Source organism: Xiphias gladius, chromosome 4 (genome assembly GCF_016859285.1).
Source record: "Xiphias gladius isolate SHS-SW01 ecotype Sanya breed wild chromosome 4, ASM1685928v1, whole genome shotgun sequence".
Lineage (NCBI taxonomy): Eukaryota > Metazoa > Chordata > Actinopteri > Istiophoriformes > Xiphiidae > Xiphias > Xiphias gladius.
Window position 1 is genome coordinate 3,111,146 of NC_053403.1, and position 17,802 is coordinate 3,128,947.

Here is a 17,802-nt window from a genome sequence, read left to right on the forward strand (position 1 = left end):
TAACACTAAGGCAAACCTTAACTCTACAACCGTGTCTTAAACCTTCAAACAGTCCTCCAAACAGAGGTGAGGACCAGCCAAAATGTCCTCACTTTCTAAAAATGTCCTCGAGGTTTCAAACTGAAAAAAAAAAAAAAATCATTCGCACACATTCATTTTTTCACATGCTTTGCAGCTATACTAGAATAAATACATCCTGTATTTACAGACTCGTCGGTTACCTAATGGAAAAAGTGAAATGTATGTTCAAAAACTTAACTATCTGCTTTTGTGCAAACCCCCGGCCAAAGTGATATTAGTGGTATAAAATTGTGATTATTACATGCTGATGCTGAAACCACACAGATCTCTAGAGTTCAGGCTCTCGGGGAATCATTCACTTCCTCTATGTCTTAACCAGTGAGCAAAAATAGGACTTAAATCAAAACCTACACTGGTTCCCAGTTCCCAAGATGAAAGGTGAAAGTTTCATTTCTAATCATATGAGCTCATTGTCATGTTTTTTTCCAGTAAAGAAATGGGAAGTTCAGAATTTTTCTGGTCTCCAACACCCAGTTTGTGATTAGAAATATTGACGCATTCAACACTTTAATCTGAGCAAAATGAAAGGGCTGTTTCAGAGAGAGAGAGAGAGAGAGATGGAGAGACAGAGCGGTCTACAGTTTGTGTTTAAAGGAGTATATGTCAAGCTGACACAGCAGCAAAAACACGTTAAAAAGATAAAGACAGAAGCTAAAGCCCACAGATCCCAATGTAGAAGCGAACCCCCACATCACCCGGCAATCGAGACGGAAGACTACGATATTAAGGAGCAACACTGTTCGGGTAAAGCAGGGTAGAGTCACTGTTAAAGTCATTAAAAAGCAAAAGCAGTATGTTTGTACATTCGGTTTACCCTCGGTGGCCAGCGCAGCACACAAATTTCCCAGTTAACGTGTTTGATGTGCTGTACTCTGCCAATGGACCCTTGTCGGAGCTGGCCGACGGTACTCTCTGATTGGCCAGTCTGCTTTCAAGGGGTGGGGCTTAGCGAAGGGTGAATTATGGCCACTCATCCATTACAAGTAAAAGTATAAGCAAGGACGTGGTATCAGCAAAATGTACATAGTTTCAAAAGCATTGGTTATTCAGAATGTCTCCTTTCAGCTTGTTGTTGTACAGTATATATCTTTTTATTGTAGATATTATAGCTGACGGTGATATCTGCAACAATTCATAATATTTCCTTAATGATCGGATGTTTTGACAGTGAAATGTGAACCTCAGACTGTCTTAAAATTATACTGAAGTGCAGTAGCCGAGAAAATGTTGCGTCGCTTTTCATCACAGGTCTAAGACATTCAAGGCTAGTAATCATGATCGATAACCGGAATCAAATCATCTTAAAGAGAAACATGCACCTGTAGACGCCGACTTGAACACCTTGATCTACGTATTTAGATCATGAGCCGGCTTTTTCCAGCAAAACATGAAGAACACCTGGAGTTAAGATATTACAGATGGTGACAAGTTTGGAGGTCCGGCGCCTCCAGAGCACATTTTCCAAAATATACTTGATCATTTGTTGTTTTGATGATGGTGGTGGAGAGCGATGTCTAACACGTTGCCCCAGAATCGCTCATTGGTGTTTAATCAGTTTGAGATTTGGTGAGTGGGAAGATCGTGACATACACGTATGACTCACATAAGTTTCATAAACATCAAATCAATCAGTGTCTCCTTGTGCCCATTACGGAATGATCTGCATTTGGTGGGTTTCTCCTCTCATTTATTACGCTATTCTGGATATGTCAAGGTAGAACTTCGCCGGAGGACGTTTGTTGGCACAAATTGGCACTTAACCGGCTCCCGTTTACATCCTTTAGAAAGACTGGGAAAGGTCGCCTTAGACAGCTCTACAGCCGAGAAGTTTGTTGGTTTATAGCTGCCTATTGCTGTCCAGTTTGCCCAGACCTTAATTGACAGCAGACACTTGCTTGTTCTTGATGCACAACAATCCGCTGTTTTTTTTTTTTTTTTTATGAGTTAATATTCTCAATACTCGTAGCTAGTTTAAAGTTACCATCCCAGCTGTTCGCCACCTGTTTGCTTTGCGTGCGTTTCATCGCTCTGTCCGCATGCGAACGTGTATTTCCATTCATGTCGCTGCTGTGCACGGGGCTGCAAAAACAAACTGGATTTGTGCTGATGCTGATATCAGCGAAGCCGAATGCCTCTCCTACTTCCCCTGGAGGTTGTCAGGGGCAACTGGATTCTCACTTGTCGTCAATAAACCGAGGGTTGGTGCATTTACCCCTGAATTATTCTGCTGTTTAGCTCTATCCAAATACTGTGGTGACCTGTAATTTGAGCCAGTTCAAACAGTTTGACATTCATGTTTATTCTGCACTCTGGAGCACAAATTTGCAACAAAACAGCCCCAAACAAACTCTTGCACTGCATTTTCGTGAATCGTTGGATCGCTCTGTCTATTGTTTCATTTGATTTTATGTTTATGTATATTTAGTTTATTGTGAGCATGTATTGTGTTGATGAAAGCCACATTTCCCACTGGGGGAGAGTAAAAATCCTCGAAGCCTCAACCCCGAATACCCCTCTGCCTGTGCTGGAGCACGAGCATTACCCAACTGGAGCGAGACAGCTGCAACGAAAATCAGACTGGAGACAGAGAGAAAGGGGGAGTGAGAGTAAGGATGAGAGTGAGAGAGGGCGGGGGATGGGGGGATGGGGGTGGGGGTTCGGGGTCTGAAGGGGTCAGCAAGGTTCTATTTTTATCTCTCTCGAATCGAGCCTCGGCCTGAATGGAGGCAAAGAAGCAAACAAGAATTGTGTTGAAAGGCGTGCAGGCAAATTATTTCATAACCTTGGCACACAGCCGGCTGCTGAAAGCCAGTGTTTTTGTGTGTGTGTGTGTGTGTGTGTGTGTGTGTGTGTGTGTGTGTGTGTGTGTGTGTGTGTGTGTGTGTGTGTGTGTGTGTGTGTGTTACCATGAAGCACAACCTCACTCTGACTTCCACAGAGAACTCGAAACGTACTTGTTTGTTTTTTCATGATATCTTTTCATATTTTGGCTCGTACCACTTGTACTACCTTTGTAGTCCCTTGGTAATGTTTAGATTAAAGTGTGTGTGTGTGTGTGTGTGTGTGTGTGTGTGTGTGTGTGTGTGTGTGTGTGTGTGTGTGTGTGCATGTTAGGGCAGGTAACATAGCTTAGCAGCTTTCAAATAACTTTTTTGCACTAAAATCATGGTGTATGTGCGGGTTTTTTAAACGTGGGCAAACCTGCTTGAAAAGGCGATCGACTCCTTTCCCATTGCCTGTGGACGAGTTTGCCTTTCTGTTTTTTTGCTTGTTTGTTTCGTTTTTTTTTGTTGTGTCACATTCGACGTCATGAATTCACAGGAAAACAGGGTTAGTAAAGAGCAGAAAGCAACACTGAAGCCAGTGAATATGTTACGGCGGTTACTTTTTTATATCTTTTACTTCAGTCTCTTCAAAACCCAACGCTTGCAGTGTTTGCCGTTTGCACGTTGTTCCCGTAGACCGTGAAAACAGTAAATGTGCCTGTCCCTATTTACGCGCCAAACGTCCGGGACTTTGAGGCGTAACGCAGCATCCCGCCAGAAAAGGGATGAAAATTAGCGTGTCCACCCGGGCGTCCCCTGCCAACGGGAGATGGAGCCGATAAATACCCATGACTACTGCATAGTCATTTGACCCGGGAATGAATGTCGATTGTACCCTTTCCCACTGAAGACAAAAGCCAGATGTTAGTGGGTGTTTGTGGGTTTTTTGTCCAGTGTGAAAGGGGCTTAACATACTTTTTCGTCCAACAACCACAGTGTCTGTGTCAAACCAAAATCATCAGTACTACTTACTTCGACTGATGGTAATTTAGCTCCCTGGAATGTGTGTGTGTGTGTGTGTGTGTGTGTGTGTGTGTGTGTGTCTGTGTCTGTGTCTGTGTGTATGTGTGTGTTTTACAGCTGACTTCTAGTTCCATTTCTGGCTGCGGTCAACATTGAAATTCTGTCCTCTCCTGCAGTTATAACTCTTTAGATTCAAGGAATTCTTTTTTACTGCATCACGGATGCTGCAGTCTGCCTCAAGAAGCAGCACAGAAAATGGTCGAGCCAGTTCAAAAAACAATAGGTAATAACCTACAGCATACCAGAGAAACCAGTAACCATAATAAAGAAAAATTCCCAAAATACCAGTGAAACCAACATAACTACCTTTAAAACAGTACAGAAACTGGAATAGCTTGAGGAAAGTCACATGAAACAGTCCAGAAAACAGTCAATTCAGTTCAGAAACAAGCTGATAATAATTTACGACGAAGGAAAATACCACAAATACCACAGAAACTGTATTTTTACAGTCTACAAAAGTATAGGAACTGGGATCACCACCTCCACAGTTTAATCCGGAGCAAAATAAAACAGTTAAGAAACCTGTCAGATCTGATCTGATGCCCGCTGATCTTTGACTTCAGACAAGCCTCAGGAATGAGCCCGCCGATTGGGCACCACACTGCTCTGCACAAAATGACACGGAGACCAGTCCAACCAGTTCGGCAACAATATTGTCAACATGTCATAGAAACCAATCAAACAAGAGCCGGGCAAGAAAGAGGTCCGGTTACCGCTTCAGTATCATGTATCTTTGCCACAGTTAACCTCTGTGAAGGAGCTGCTGGTAGCTCCAAACCGGCCGACTTAAAGACGATCCTAAAAATCCGGCACATCAGTTCTGCCTCAGAAACCTTCGGCTGCCAGTAGTTTGCTCGGCGAAGGCCTTAGGAGTAAGGTCCGGCAGTGGTGGCACAGTGATAGGTTTTTCAGGGTTTTGGCTTTGTAATCTTCTACACTGGATTTGAGATTACGAAGTGATGGAGTGCTGATTTTCACCTTTAATTTGAAGGTGTTTGAGTCTCTACTGAGTCAACAACGTAGCTCTTTATATACCTGGTCCCCCAGTTTTAGGACAGAGTATCAGGACAATGGTCCCAGATAAACAGAAAAGGCACCCAGGCCTTCGAGCTTTCGATGTTGGCCAGGACAATCACCTGACCTCAACTGAACTGACTATTTCTGACTTGCCAAAGACCAGGCAAAAAGTGAAGATGGCTTGAGCACGGTCCGGACAGAGCATCACCGGGGAAGATGCCAAGAGTCTGTTGTGGGTCCAAGACTTCAGACAGTCGCAGACACATTAAATATCATGAATTCAACAGACAAGAAGGTAACTCTAGGTCTACCCTTTAGCATTTTCCTGAGCTTTCAACCAAATTATAGGAGATTAACACTTTATATAAGGCCATGAGATCTGTCAAAAGCTAGTAAGTGGACCTTGAGTCTCTTGTCAAATTTGAACGTCTGTGCTCCAATGACCACTTTATTTTAAGTTTGTATTAACTTGTCCAATTACTCTCTATTTTCTCATACCGGGAGGTTATGTGCACAGAGTTGAATAGTTTCTACAGTTACCTGTTATAAACCCCCTACGCTACAGAATCGCCCGATCTGTTTCTGAAGTACGTATCACTGTTTCGTCGAGGAACATTTCTGTAAAGTCGATTTATGCTTTATTTTAAATGTACTGAGCGGAAAATACCGTAAAGTTTCTGGAGACCATCCAGAGGTTAAGGATACAAACCCCGAATCACCCTGATGATGTGAACTCTAGATGTGTTCACATTACGTGTGTGAAGAGTTTGATAAGTGGATGGAAAATGAGCTTTTTAGGAACATTCTTGGCTCAAACACACTGCTCTGTTTCCTACTGGTGTTTATGAACCTCATACACTTCATCACAGACACACACACACACACACACACACACACACACACACATAAACCATGTTTCACAACTCATGTTGCGCTGTCAAATACTGTCTTGTAAAAAAAAACCCAGAGGAGTAATTTCAGCTAGAAAAAAAAAGTACCTCTTACATCTGGCCTAGCTGATGGTCTGCACGTGCTCAGTTTGATGTCAGCGGGAGTCCCGGCGGCAAGTGTGCTCACGGGGCCATCCTGTAGGAAAACACACAGCACAATGTTGGTGGGTGTGTGAGCGTGTTCGTGGAGTTAATCCTTTAAGACACACTGACCAACCAGTCATTACAAAGTCATTCTGCGCAGCCAGCTTTCACTCAAACACACATACTTGTGCTTTATACTTGTACTCCACTACATCGATTTCACAACTATAGTTACTAGTTACTTTGAGTTTACATGCTGTAAAAAAAACAACATACGATCAACCTATGGAATGTGATGCGTTACTGTAGATTCCAGGCCCTGCGTCCCCAGACAGGTGTTTTCAGTCACGAGGGACGATAAGACCCGATCGGGTTGGAGTTGGCGGGTTACAAAGCTCTGCTCGAATTTATTTAATGGAGGTCAGAAATAAGAGTTTAAAGTTGTAACCTGTCCATCAACAAAACTAACAGGGGAGCTTCTGAAGTCCCTGAAAATTGTTCTTTTTTATTAACTTGTGCGCATTAAAAAAGGAACTTCAGTTCTCCATAATTTAAAACCCTAAAAAGGGGCCATTATGCATACTGAGTACTTTTACTCTGCGTACTTTAAGTACTTTTTTACTCAGAGTAATGCAGGACCTTTACCTACGACAGAATATTTTTACATTGTGGTTCTGCTACTTTTTCTTGAGTAAAGAATCCGAATAGTTCTTCCGGTCCTGCGACAAATACTGTATGAATTATTGCAAAATGATTTTATAAAATGTTGCACAAGTCACGTAGAATAAATTTTCTTTGATAAAACAGTGTCAGTGTCTCTAAGTCTTGGTTTTTGTGTGTTAAGTTTTAGTCAGAGGTTTCTGTGTGTGTGTGTGTATGTGTGTGTGTGTGTGTGTGTGTGTGCGTGTGTGTATGCATGTGTGTATGTGTGTGTGTGTGTGTTTGCATTTCTCAGGGAGCCCGGTCACTATCGCAACAGGAAATAAACAGGATGTGGTGGAGGAAGTGGTCACCAGAGGTGTGAAGCAGAACCCCCCCCCCCCCCTTTTTACATTAACACACTCACACACACACACACACATCAGCTACACACACTAAATATAGAGAATAAATGAGACAGAAAGAAGGGGGAGGAGGCAAGGAGAGAGGGGAGGAAAAGAAGAGTAAAAGAAGTAGAATGGAAGAAGGGAGGGGGGTTGCAAAACAAATGAGGAGAAGAAAGAGACGGAGGACACACAGGGAGAAAGAGAGAGACAAGACAAATGGGGAGAAGGAAGGGGGGTATGGAGCAGAGGATAGGGAAGGGAAAGGGGAAGAGAAAAGGGAGGCAGAGGGGGAGGCACAGAGAAAGAGAAAGGGGGGAGTGAGAGAAAGCAAGTGAAATTGGAGAATGAGGGGAAGGTAAGGAGGCAGACAGAGAGTGGGAGCGAGGGGAGAGAGGGTGAGGAGATGAGAGGGGGGTGAAAGAGGTAGAAAGAGAGAGGGACAGAGAGGGTGAGTAAGGCAGAGAGAGAAGTGGGAAGGAGGAGGAAAACAAGAGGGGGCAGAAGGGGGGAGACAGAAACTGCACTTATAAAGCACTTTTCTAGTTTTATTGACTAGAAAAGTGCTTTATACTACTGTCACCTTCACACACACATTCATACAGCACACACACACACACACACACACACACACGGGGTTCAGTGTCTTGCCCGAGGACACTTCGACATGCAGACTGGAGGAGCCGGGGATCAAACCGCCGACCTTCCGGTTAGTGGACGACCCGCTCTACCGCCTGAGACAGAGAGTGAGAAAAAAAACAGGTGAAGGGAAAGGGGCGGCAGAAGGGGGAGGAGTGGCACTGAGAGAGGGAGAGACGAGAAAAATTTGAGACAGAGGGGGAGGAAGCAGAGAAGGGAGGCAAAGGCGGAGAAAAAGAGAAAGAAAGCGGCGAGCGTAACAAAGTGTGAGAGAGAGGACAGAGGGGAAGGAAAAGAGAGGCAGAAAGACAGGGAGGAGGAAGAAAAGAGAAGGGGCAGGGGGGGAGAAAGAGAGAGGTGGGAAGAATGGGAGTCAGAAGCAAAGGGAGGAAGGAAAGAAAAGACAGGTGGGAGAAAGACAGGAAAATGGTAAAAGACAGCAAGAGAAATTGGAGAGGGGGGAGGAGGTAAAGAGAAGAGACAAACGGGGAGAGCTAGAGACAGAAAGAGGGAGAGGTGAGAGAGACAGAGGGGCAGAGGGGGAGAGAGAAGGATATAGAGAGAGTGAGAAGGGAAAGGGGGAGGAAAAGGAGGGAATGAGAGGAGGCCAGAGACATGCGAGGGAGCAGGAGGAGGTAGAGAGGGGAGGTAAAAGGGGGAGAACCTGAGGGAGGCAGAGAGAAACGGGGGGAGATGGAGTCAGAAAGAGGAGACAAAGGATTGGGGGGACAGAGGGGGGAGATAGCGAGGCAAAAGGGGGAGAAAGAAAGGTAAAGATAAAGGGCGAGTCCAAGAGGAAAAGGGAGAAAGAGACTGCGCGACGGCGAAAGGCAAAAGAGGGAGGGAAAGGAAAGGCGGGGGGGGGGACAAGAAAGGGGGGAGTGAGAGAGATTCATAAAAATGGGAGACTGAGGGAGCGTGTAGAGAGAGGAGGCGAAGGGGAAACAGAGAAAGAGAGAACCAACAGGGAGCAGAGGGGGAGAAAAGAGGGAGAAAGAGAGGAAGGGGAAGAGAGCCAGATAAAGAAGTCAAGTTACAGAAGGGTGAGAGACAAAGGGGGAGACAGGGGAGAGAGAGAGAGAGAGAGAAATCTCACAAGCAGGAAAGTTCCTTCAATTCATCTGATTCGTTGTCTCTGCCACATGGTTTGTGGCTTAGAACGGAAACACACACACACACACAAACCCACAAACACACACACACACACACACACACACACACACACACACACACACACACAAAAACTCCAACGGAAAAGGCCAAACACACACACACACACACACAAACATCCATACACATGCCGACAACGTAATGGGTGGAAAACATCAAAACACACAGTGACAGAAAAGTGGACAGTCACGTGTGCCACACACACACACACACACACACACACACACACACACACACACACACACACACACACACACACACACACACACACACACACACACACTCAGTGGGACGGCTGTTTTGAGATCAGATTTTTCCGAGTCGTCCTTTTGCTCCGGTCTGCCAGGAGGAAGGCAGGGAAAAACTATGACACTGTTTTTCTGTTTCATGTCTGTCAAAACACGCGCACACACACACACACACACACACACAGGCAGACACAGGCACACACAGATGGCGAAGCTTACTTGTGTGTGTGTGTGTGTGTTTCCATCCGTCTGCAGTGAGCTTTTCCAAAGAGGAAAATAAAGCCATCCAGCTGTGCTCTGATGGCTCTTTTTTATTGGACTATTCCTAAAAACATGATCACACTTAATGTACAACGCAGCTCCTCCGCATATTTTACCCATAAACCCCGTTAGGGCTGAGCGCAGTGAGTGGATCCATGCCTCAGAGGAGCTGACATGAAACTGATCAGGTCTGGTTATTGATTATCATACCACAGCTTCTGCTACATCTGAAGGGGAAACTCATTCATTTTCCAGACTGACCTAAAAAAAATTAATGTTAAAATCATACCAGTGCCACTTCTCCTCTTTTGTCTGTTGACCTTTGACACACAAAAGTAGGGCTGCAACTAATGTTTATTTTCATTATTGATTACTCTGACTCCAATAATCGGTTAATAGTTTAGTCTAGAAAATGTCCAGAAACAGTGAAAATGGTTCACCGAAGTTTCTTTAAGTCCAATGGTAAGATACTCAAATGTTCAGTTTACTGTCACGTGTGACCGGTGGTGGAAGAAGTACTCAAATGTTTTCCTTGAGTAAAAGTAATAACACCAAAAATTAAAAAAATATAAAAAAATAAAAAAAAAAATTAAATTAAAAAAAAAAAAAAAAAAAAAAGAATTCAAGATTAATTGTACATTATTTGTTCAGCATTATTTGTTATTACTGTGGTAGTTTCGTGTGGTAGTTAGCTTACTATTTATATAGCTTATAAATTATTATTTTCATCATTTGTTATCATTGTGTATATTTTACTCGATCAGTGATTGATCGGTTGTTGGTCTTGGTTTCAGAGAGAGTTGAAAGAAGAAATACCATCATCCCAGAGCCCAAAGCCCCCCCCCCCCCCACACACTGTTTGGTTTGTTCAACAGTCCAAACCCCAAAACTGTTCAAAATAAATCAAAAGAAATCCAAAAAGGAAAAGCAAAATGCTCATCCCCGACAGGCTGGAGCCACGAAATGTTTTGCATTTTGAAAAAATGACTTAATGATTATCAGTCAAATCTCTAATAAAGCATCACGTTTTATAAGCTCTTAATACGTTTGGTTTGCAAAATCGTAATCTGCAAAGTAGCTAGTAACTAAAGTTGTCAAATAAATGTGGTGTGGTAAAAAGCACAGTGTGTCCCTCTGAAATATAAGGGGGTAGAAGTATGAAGTGGCAGAAAATGGATCACTCAATTTAAGTAAAAGTACCTTACACCTGCGCTTGTAATTACAGTAATTGAGTAAATATACTTAGTTACGGAGCAAATCTTAACAAATTGAGGAGCTGGAAGCAGGAAATTGTTGGCATTTTTACCTGAAAAATGACTGAAACGATCAACCGATCATCAAAATAGCTGCTAAATAGACTAATGGATTAGTCTGCAAATCGCTTCGGCGCTACACAAACTATGATTTCAAAAAAAAAAAAAAAACCACACGGATATTTAGGTGCGTTATCTTCGTTCCGCTCGCGCTCTTTATCGCATAACCGCAAATATGATAACTGGATGAAGTCAGAGGCAGAAAGAATGATATAGTTTACAACAATCAGTGCCACGCAGCAGCCTTAATCGGGTTTAGGTCATCGGTGTCAATGTAAACACACTAATGAAGCCGACGCAGCTAATGGGAGACCAGGCACTTTGAAAGAAAAGCCCATGAGCGATTGCTCTCCTGCATGTAGAAACTGCTTACGTTCTGTGTGCGATAGCGGGTCTCTTTCTTATCACCAAGTGGAGGATAGAAAAACATAAAGCGAGACTCAGCAAGAAAAAACCCAGTGCGAGCATTTCAAGAAATTTAAGTCATACAGAGACACCACGCAGCAAGCAAGGGCACATCAGCTGTTGGGGGGGGAATGTGCTGTCTTGTGTCTCTTATCACTACACCGCACTTCTTGATGCCATCTCATCACAAAAATTGTTTGGTTTTTCAGCTCAACAAAAATGCTTCTTTTTTTTTTTTTTTTTTACAGGTTTCATGAATGCAAAACTTGCTGAATTTCAAGCACCACTGGAGAAACATTAAAATCTCTCAATTTACAGGATAAAGCTGCTATTATTTTTGTGTTTAATCCAATTATTTATCCTATCCCTTTGAGAAATCCCACAAAAAGACCAAACTAACAAAGCGTTTTGTCAGTAAAACCAGGTCAAGTCAAGTCAAATATGATTTTTAAAGCCCAGTATCACGGAAAATTTGCCTCAATGGGCTTAATTTTGACAATATTTTCTGACTCTCCTATTCTGTCTGTATCACTCAACTCCAAGCCCACTGGTTCCTACTGAAGACAAATCCTAAAAGAATGCGTCATGAACACATACAGAAGTTTCCTTTAGAAAAGGCTCAGTAATTTCCTAAAACAGCTGGTCACTGCAGTTTTCAGCCCACGTTACTCAAACAGGAGGAAGCAGTGCATTTGTTGGGGGACTACTGTCAGCGGCGGATGAATCCACATTTGGTTCTCCGGTGAGTCTTGACAGCAGCGGGACAGCGTGTGCGTTGGAGTGTTCATGGTAACGAAGGAACCTGCCATGCGGGGGCAACTGTATGACAACAATGGAGCTCCACGGGCACAGGAGAATAAGATATAGATACCTGAAGATGGAGAGATCAAGGTGGAGAGGAGAAACAAGAGGGCAAAGCAGAAACAAAGGGGTGTGGAATATTCCTGTGCTGATTTTCCATTCATTGCAGACTGGGAAGTAAAAAGGCCTCCGGCCGAGGAAAGATTTGGATTCTATTCTCATCTCTTCCCTATTCTCTTTTCTCCTCGTCTCTCCTATAGTGAACCCGTCTCTTAAAGCCATCAGCTATTTGTGTTTCTGTTCGTGTCCCAGTCCTGCCTCTGCATCACCCTGTTTTTTTGTGTTTTTTTTTACAGCTGTGTCCCACTTTTATCACACAGATAACCAGACAAAACAACCGCCGCTCAACCTTCCTTCATATAACAAGCAATTCAAAGCAGCTAATGACAAGCCGGGTGACGCATATCACCCGAATGTTACTGGACTGTCAGAGGCTGAAACGAATATTCCAGCTTCACCGTTCAAATGATGGCTGAGAGGTCCAAAACACACGACGTTTACAGGCAGCAGACTTACAGGCGTCATCTCCATATATCCCTCCGCACGCCTTGTGTCAGTCTGATGTCAACTGTCAAATAAATGCAATCATCAATACCCGTTTCATAAAAATACCCTACCAGTAAATCAGCCAGATCACGCCAACACACAAATTAGTTTTAGAAGTTTTGACCATCCAATTGATTTATTCAACAGATCACTGGACTAGAAATGAAAATAAAAGCTAAAGTTATGAAGCTAATAAACCAACTAAATTCTAATTTTGACACATCAAAGCGACCAAAGTGTGAAAATTCAAGCAAACATAACACTCATCCAACTACGCACAGTGAACTGAAGTTCTGAGAAGATTCAGAGCTTTAGAAGGTTTAGTCAACAAACAAAGCAAACCATCGAACAAGCCAACCACCTACCACCTTAACAGTTCATCCGACCAATTAACTAATTCACTGGTGATTGATTGACTACCAATTAATTACCCAAAAAAAAGGTTTTGTATTATGTGTGGCTTTTGACCGTCCAACCAAACAGCCCAACCCAAAACGACCAATCGACTAATCATCAAATCTCCTCAATTTCGTAGGATGTCACCGTTCGGCCATCCAACCGATCCCAACGTTCGGCTAGCCGACAAAAATCACAACAAACTAACAAGCCCGCCAATCACCTATAACCTGGAAAACAGTTTAACCAACAAATCATTACAGAGTATTTTTGCAACACTGAACCCACCAACAATCAGCCATCTCCATCAAAACAAACCAATTTGCTCACGGCAACAACCAATCAACAAGTCTCCATGAACATATAAATCTTTTAATTTAAACCAACAAACCAAAGTTTCCAGTAATTCAACGTGCCAAAGCTAACCAAGAAGTCAACAAAATGTGAAAAATGTGAGACTAATTTTTGCGACTTTTATGGTAGTGCTGCAACGTCGAGAGAAGGAAAGGGGAAGGAAAATGCCCGGTTTTTATTCCGCTGTTAAGCTGCTCGTTATGGAGCCAGACACCACACACACACACACACACACACACACCGATACACACATAACCTCCCACCTGACACAGACGCACACGTGAACACACACGCACTCTCGCACGCAGCACATGTAGCTTTGCCCCTTGAGAGTCCGCACACACGCGCGCAAACACACACACACACACACTCAGACCACAGAGGAATTTCCTAGTTTCATATAAAACTGATAATGGGATGTGTCCCAGCGGGAGTGGAAAATCAGAGGTGACTTACGAGCCTCCACATTCCAGCCTCACACACACACACACACACACACACACACACACACAGCTCTTTCTTCAATCACACACACTCAAACACACTTAGTTTTGCACCTCTGGGAAGAGAATGAGAAAGGAGCAGCGAGACAGAGAAAAGTTGGCAGAGGGAAAACAGTTAACTCCTCTAAGTTTCCATGTCTTCACGGTGCCGGGCCTCTTTATCGTTTTGACCGAGAGTGACGGAGACGCAGCTGAGGAGGGTTTTTGAACATGTTGCTGCAACGTGCATAGTAGTTGGTGTTGAATTCAGATGAAGGCGCAAAGAGGAGAGAAGAGGAGGGAGCCGGTGGGCATGGAAAGAAATAGGAAAAGCGAGATGAAATAAGAATAGGAAAGTGCAGAATACTCACAAAGAAATACAACCAGAAAAAGGAAAGGAGCGAGAAGAGGACGGTAAATTAGAAGAGAGGGGGAAAAAAAGGACGGGAGAGGCAGAGAGAGGACAGGAGGAAAATAGAGAAGAAATGAAACAAGAGAATAGGAAGGAGAAAGAAGACGAGGAGTTGTGAAAGAGAGGTGAGACGAGGACAAGAGAAAGATGACAGGATGAGAAGGAAGACGTGGGGAGGGAGAGCATAAAAGAAAGAAAAGAAGAATCATAGAGTCACAGTAAAAAAAGGAGGGGGGGCAGGAATGTGGGAAGAAAAGAGGAGCAACAGCAAATCTTTTATGGCAGACTCCTCCGTGCTCCTCTTTCTCTCATCTCTCTCCCTTCACTCAGCAATCTGCTCTTCTTCTAACCCTTGTTCCATCACTCACTTTACTCTCGTCTCCGCCTCAGTCATCCCATCATCCTTTCATCTGCTGTATCTTTCCCCCTCAAATTACCCTTCTCATCCCTTCTTCTCTCATCTTTTTTACCTCTGTCCCTCCCCAGTCCTTCAGTCACTTATTTCCTTTCCATCACCCCATCGTCCCTCCATTTCTGCCTCTACCACTCCTTTTGACACCCCTCCATCCTTCATTCTCTCTTTCCACAATTTTATCATAAATTGTTTACTTTCACTCCAGTTCCCTGTCGTCCCTTCATCTCTGCCCCTTTCCCTCCCCAATCCCTCAATCCCATCTTTTCCATCCACCATCTCATCATCCCTTCATTTCTCCGTTTCAATCCTTCCGTCGACCAATATCTCTCTTTCAATACCCCTTTTCCCCTTCTATCATTTTCTTCTTTCCCTTCATCAATTCCCTCATCATCTCTCCATCTCCACCTGTCACTCACCCATACTTCCATCAAATCACTTCTATCGACTCATCATCCCTCAGTTATGCCTCTATCGCTCTTTCTGATTCCTTCCATCACTCATTTTCCCTCTTCCGTCTGCTCCGGATTTCTCTTCTATCCCCTCATCATATCTTCTTTTTTTCCCCCTCTGTTACTCCTCAATCCTCCTGACACGTCTTTCCCTTCCATCACCTCAGTATCCCTCCATTTCTCCCCCAGTGCCTCCATCTGTGATTTCTTCCATCACTCCTCATTTCCCTTCGTCATTACCTCCTTTTTATCAGTCACTCCCATTCCCAGTCATCCCTTCATCTCTTCACCTCTATCACTCCCCCACAGTCTTTAATCACTCCCCATAACTCATCTACCTTTTTCTTTCCTTCTCCCTCCATCGCTCCCTCCTTCATTTAGTCGCTCCTTCCCCCCGACTGTGATTCATTATGCTTTGATCACTCTCTCGTTCTTTACCTCCATCTTCCCCTGTTATTTTACTCTTTCCCTCCTTCCATCATTCCGTCGACATCCCTCCATTGCTCCTTTCATTCTGTTTCATCCCTCCTTCCTTCTAACCCTTCTTTTTTTCCTCCCTCCATCTGTGCATCCCTCTCTCTCCCGTCATCCCTCTATCATGAAGCTCTGTTTGCCAGGCGACCAGAGGCTATGATATGCTGCCACTACCTGCTGCGTGTTTGCGTGTGTGTGTGTGAGTTCATTTGTGTGTGTTGCGTGTGTGTGTGTGTGTATGTGTGTGTGTGTGTGTGTGTGTGTGTGTTTGTGTGTGTTTGTGGTCCTGGCAGCATTTGTAGCACAGAAGGTATAAGGGGCTTATACCTGCAGCGAGAGCGCGAGAAAGAGAGAGAGAGAGAAATGGAAGTAGAGTGTGTCGTAAAAACTGGACGTCAAGGTGATAGAGCCACCTGTCCTACGCAAGTGGATGTTAGTGTTTGTGTGTGTGTGTGTGTGTTAAAGACACTAAGAGGAGGCTGCGTAGTGTTTGGTAACAATTTGGTTTGGTAACAAGTTTTGTGGTTGAGTTACTACACACACACACACACACACACACACACACACACACACACACACACACACACACACATACACACACACATGCATGCAAGCACACACACGCACATGCACAAGCACACACACACACACACATGCCAGAGGAGCAGAAATATAGGTCAGACGGAAAGATGGATACATGTCAGAGAGAAAGAATGAAAAGGAAAACAAAACGATGCAAAAAGCAGAGTTTGACAGAGAGTGACTAAGACTAAATCATTTTTTAATTAGTAAAGCATTTGTAGAATAAATTAATTGATTCTGGGCCCCATCTGTGGTGTGTGTGTGTGTGTGTGTGTGTGTGTGTGTGTGTGTGTGTGTGTGTGTGTGTGTGTGTGTGTGTGTGTTGGCTACGGAGCTCATTGCAAATGCAGTTCTTTGTCTTTTTCCAGAGAAAATCGATAAATTCTGTCCCCTAGATGAAAAACATCGTGTCGTGTCCATTCCAGCTGTGCTATGTATGAATTATCTGAATGAGTGAGGGGGGTCTGAAATTCTAGTTTATGCAAACTTGGGTCATAGTTTTGTAGTTTTTTCCAGCTTTGCTTTCAGCTGCGATAACATTTTACTCACCGAGTCAGATGCTAAGATCTGTAACGGCGACGACGCTAAATAGGAGTCGGAAACATGAGCGATCAGATGATCACGGAGACTGAAAGCAAACCAAAAGGTACGGCGAAGGTCACGTGGAACGGAAGAACAGTTCGGTGTTGGCGTCCATCGCAATCTACAGACAGACTCAAATACACACTGATGCGCATGGTTCTTGCCCCCATACGACTTTGTTGTAGCGTTGTGGTGATGTGAGTAAGTGCACCTTCATTAAAGCCGATAGAAAAGACAGAAAGAACTGGGAAAATAAGGCCCGAGTTGTGATGAATCAAAATGATCCTTCAGCTGTTGAGAACGGAAGTTCATTCCTGACCTAGGAAAAAGTAGTGCGTCAAAATGATCTTAACTTAACCTCGGCGTAAAAACTAATAAGTGGACCGTGAGTCATGTCTTTTTTTCTTTTAGCATCTTTTCATTCTTCGCTAAGGGCGTCCATGTTGCCAACTGCATACCAGCTGAATTGCATGCCACCTATCCCGTTTCTAGTACCGTGCTTTTGTTCAAAATGGTCAACACGCCGCCCCCCCTGTGCAGCAGAGGATTCTTCCCGAGAGACAGCCGCCAGACTTTTCCGAGGAACGGTGACGCAACAGGAAACAATAATATGAAAGCAGATACTGTTTGATGTTCACGGGGACGGATTAGCTGCCCCAGCAGCATCATTTTCATACCGCACGCAAATGAATGAGAACCTGCCTGGAAGCGGGGAAAAGAAATTCAAAAATCAAAAACACTTCACCATTCTTCGGCGAAAGGTTAGCATTAACAGAAAGTAGCCATTTTGGTGCTGAATGGGTTCAAACAGGAAAGAAAAAATAGGATGGATTTTCATCTCTAAGTTGTAGGCAAGTCATTATCAGTACATTAATAGCTGTAGCCAACAGAGCTAAAAGTTTGCATCCTCGTCGAGCTCTTCGTGCAGGGAAAGATGTGGTTACAAGTAATAGAGCGAGATGTGTAACGGCAAAATTCCCGTCTTCAGAGTCACGTCTCCCGCACAAACAAACAAAATCACATGTAGATGAACAGTGCTATCTCTGCTAAAGTATGCTAAAGATCAACCCTGGTCTCAGACACACAGCGCCTACTCACCCGACTCCAGAGCGTCACGCTGCGCGTGCACGTAAACACACACACGTGCACAGCCAACACACACGTGCACATACCGGGGCAGAAGCAGC

General features: G+C 43.9%; 1 protein-coding gene across 6 annotated transcripts in view; it reads right to left on the reverse strand.

Moving 5' to 3' along the window:
- Positions 1–17,802, reverse strand: part of hivep2a (HIVEP zinc finger 2a) — a 111,598-nt gene that overhangs the window by 51,012 nt on the left and 42,784 nt on the right. For 4 of the 6 annotated variants that reach the window (XM_040125571.1, XM_040125572.1, XM_040125574.1 and 1 more), the window contains one exon: positions 5,955–6,035. The gene's annotated coding sequence lies outside the window, so the exon portion shown is untranslated. Of the gene's footprint in view, positions 1–5,947; positions 6,036–17,713; positions 17,759–17,802 lie in introns of those variants that run through there. The other 2 variants (XM_040125575.1, XM_040125573.1) reach the window with 2 other exon arrangements.